Source organism: Podarcis erhardii (assembly GCF_964252035.2).
Source record: "Podarcis erhardii genome assembly, chromosome: 2".
Lineage (NCBI taxonomy): Eukaryota > Metazoa > Chordata > Lepidosauria > Squamata > Lacertidae > Podarcis > Podarcis erhardii.
In genome coordinates, this window is record NC_138498.1 from 108,912,586 (window position 1) to 108,916,457 (window position 3,872).

General features: G+C 44.1%; 1 long non-coding RNA gene across 1 annotated transcript; it reads right to left on the reverse strand.

Annotated features, from left to right (window-relative positions):
• Nucleotides 1-836: 836 nt before the first annotated feature.
• Nucleotides 837-3,866, reverse strand: LOC309337412. The gene is made up of 2 exons (XR_014154271.1): nt 2,022-3,866; nt 837-1,991 (listed from the first exon to the last, which is right to left on the reverse strand). It is a non-coding gene; the product is annotated as an uncharacterized lncRNA (long non-coding RNA).
• Nucleotides 3,867-3,872: the final 6 nt, after the last annotated feature.

Here is a 3,872-nt window from a genome sequence, read left to right on the forward strand (position 1 = left end):
AAACACCAATTTAAGATTTGTGAAGAAGTGTAAATAATTTACTCAAATTAGGCCTCATTTTGTTTCCCATTATTTTAACACTCAAATATTAGGTAACGACATTAGGGTGGTCATTAGATTTGGGGCAAGGTGTCACCAGTATCGTGATGACATCCAGCTCTATTTCTTTGTTAAACATCTGAATCAGGAGCAGCTGTGCATATTGGCTGGTGCCCGAACTATGACCATTCCTGGACAGAGATAGGCTTGCCATGATGGATCACTAGTTATACTAGTAACCTCACAATAAGACTACTGATGTGCAATGTAGGTGGGGCTACCCTTATATCTTGATTTAGAAGGTACAGCTAGCGCAAAATGCAACTGCTAGGATGCTTAATGAGGAACGCAGCTTTACACATATCACACTCATGCTGAAATCCGCTTTGGCTTCTTTTTACCGACTGAGTCAAATCCAGTGTTTTGTTGCTGACATTTGAAGCCCTGTGGAACTTGGGACCAGGATGCCTAGTAAGACTGCTTCCCCCAGTACAGGCCAAGTCAATTTCTGAGATCTTCCGACAAAACCCTTTATGATCGGCCAAGGAGCTGATTAACAACAACATATCGAGTTAACTACAAATACAGGGTGAAATCAAAGGTGGTTTCCCCACTTCCTCCAATGAGTGAGATATACGGCATGTACTCCGTGTGAAGTGCTTTCCAAGTTATTCCACATCTTGCAGAATACTTTTGCACGCCAGCCCAATCTCTGAATGGTGCGAGATTCCAGGGGTTGCAAGCACTTACCCAGGATTCATACTTGCTTTTGGAATGAGGCACAGTGGAGACTGCTGTGTCTTTATGATATATGGTTTATTTACACATATATACAGCCTGAGCCTATGTTGGCAGGGTTCACAGCATTAACACCCCAAAAGGGTATTGTTTCGCCCATAGCCACAGCCTTGGATGCAAACAGAATTCAAACATTGCTCTCAAACATTGTTCTCCCTCTACCTCCAGCTAGCTGCTTTCCTTCCTAGACAAAATCACTGCTACCTGTGCTCCAAACTCTGGCTTTTTCAGTTAAGGGAGCCCCCTTCTCCTATGTCTCACACCAAGTCACTTAATCCCACTTAATGGCTCATCACCCAAGCTATCACCTTACTAAAAAACTTGCCTGGCTATTTCAATAATTAGAAGACTTGATTAAATTCTAACACTTGCTAGATCCATGGATTCGAGGGATCTGGCACCCAGTTTAACACCCCAAATGCAGAACACTACTTTTTTGGAGACAGTGTGATAGCAACATTTCTAGTTCTGGTTGTCACAAATTTATCAGTTTAAGAATAAGGAGGTAATCCCGGACCAGCCAAATGTCCAATGTTCATTAACTTCGCTGCCCGAGTTGACATCTTCCAAAATGCATATTCTCAATTTGGAACCACGCTAGAAAGCTGATCATGGTTTACCAATAGAGAACTATGATACCCAAAGTATCAGACTAAAACCCACATCCCGAGAAACACCAGGCAAAGTGAAGGCTACTTGAAACAAAATCTGTACAGGGTTTATTTTGTACAGCCTGTGATGTGCCTTGGCCACCTCTAAAAGCTCTTCTCTACACAAGGGCATGGAAGTGCCCTGTTACATTTTACTGTTGTTTGAAGCTCCCTCAATTTTCCCCCTCACATTAGGTTTTCAATTCCTATTATAAACATCTTAGCTTTCACCTGTGCCCTTTTCAGCTTTTGTTTTTCCTCACTGAAGTTTTTAAAATATTGCATTTATTGAGTCTTCCCCAATCTGGCACCCTTCAGACATTGTGGACTACAAGTCCCATCATCAATTTCCATTAGCCATGCTGGCTGGGGCTGCTGGGAGCTGTAGTCCAAAGCATCTCGAGGGAACCACATGAGAACACAAGAGCTCTGCTGAGTCAGGCCAAAGGCCCATCTAATCCAGCGTCCTGTTCTCACAGTGGCCAACCAGACGCACAAGGGAAACTTGCAAGCAGAACCTAAATGCCAGGGTACTCTCCCCAGCTGAGATTCTCACCAATTCAGAGGTGTACTGCCTCTGACAGGAGAGGTAGAACATAGCCAGTTTGGCTAGTAGCCCTTGATAGCTTTGTCCTTCATAAATTTGTCCAATCCTCTTTTAAAGCCATTCAAGTGGGTGGCCTTCACTACTTCCTGTGGTGTGAGAAGAAATAGTTACAGAACAGTCCTGAGTCTTCCATCTTCATTGAATTTCCTCAAGTTCTGGTATCATGGGAGAGGGAGAAACACTTTCTATGACCCATTTTCTCCACCCCATGTTGAGGAACGAGGGTGCCAACTTGAATAAAATATTGGGGGGGGGGCAGGCAAGCCACCTGCCCCACATAATCGATCACAAGACGTGGCACCCACCCACCATTTGAATGGCAATCCTCATTAACTTTTGGTGCGTGGCCCCCTCAAATATTTTATTGGGGGGAGGCGAAGGGACTTCAGCCCCTAGGAGTTGGTTCCTATGTTGAGGAAAGCTGCTGAATAACATTTTCTGCAACACATGCTAACTACAAAAATAGGGTCCTTGAAGGGTTAAAAAAAGTTTCAAGCCACAAATTATATTCCCCCCCAAAGCATTCTATTCATTTTTACTTTATTTAAAATCACACTCTAAAAGTACAGATACCCAGCAAGCATGGGGCTCTGCACATACTTTGGAAGAATAACACATCACCTTTTTGGGTGTTTAGAATAATATTTAAAAAAACAACACTGCTTCTGTATACAGCAGGCAGACATCTTAACTATAATTAGATTTGGGGGTGTTCTGGTGTAAACAGAAACAGGGGCTTAAAGGAAGAGAGAAATATAGGCTGCTTGAGGCATTCCGCTTGACACGAGGGCAAAAATATCTAGGGTTGGGCAGCAAGAGTTGGACCTGCCTCAAATGTCTCCAGGTGCACCGGAGGCATGCCTGCTCTTCACCCAACCTTTGAGTGAAGGTCTATAGGGGGCTTGTAAAAACATTTGCCTGAAAATGCTTATAAGCTTCCTCACCATTGGGAACCTGCCTTGTCTGGGGCAACTGTAAGGCTTGTAGGCCTGTTCAAGCAAACATGTTTAAAGACCCTCTTCAGACCTTTGGTTGGGTGGGTATGTTTACAACAATGGGAGCAGGGCAGACAACACTTTTCGCACTTGCAGATCCAGGATGAACGACTGAATAAAGCTATATTAGATACGTCTCAAGCAGTCGAATATTGAGGCAGCTATCTTCTGTCCTGCTCGTTGTGTGCTTTTTTTTAAGGGCACCTCTGAGTCTTTGACCTGCCCCCGAGATGAGATTGGGGCTAATTTTTGTACCTCCAACCCTCCCCAGTCAGCGTGGCACCCCTTCCAGTCCTTTGCCCGTCTCAGGTCTCTCACATTTGCCTCAGAGGGAGTATTGCTCATGCTCACAAGAGAGCAGAGACACAGAGAGAATTGGAAGCAGAACACATCATGGAGCCCAGTTACATGTCCCCATTCAAGGAAGACAAAACTTATCCCAGATTAAAACAATAACTTAGCATTCGCAGAGCATTCTCTGAATGTTCAAAGCGCTCCACGTAGAATATCTCATTAAAATCCCTATAAGGAAGCTCGGTATTATTATCTTCATACTGCGGTTGGGTAGGCGGCTGAAGCTGAGAGAAATGTGCGCCTGGTTTCAGGCCAAGAAGTCCGTTCACGGCAGAGGCGAGATTCAAGCCAAAGTCTTTGTGGTTCATAACTCAGGCAGCCATCCCATACCCTATACCTGGGGTCAGCTGCTATCCTAATATTACTTTAAAACCATTCAACTCAGCTAAAAAGAAAGGAAGATCATTAGATAGGGAAAGAATTAACACT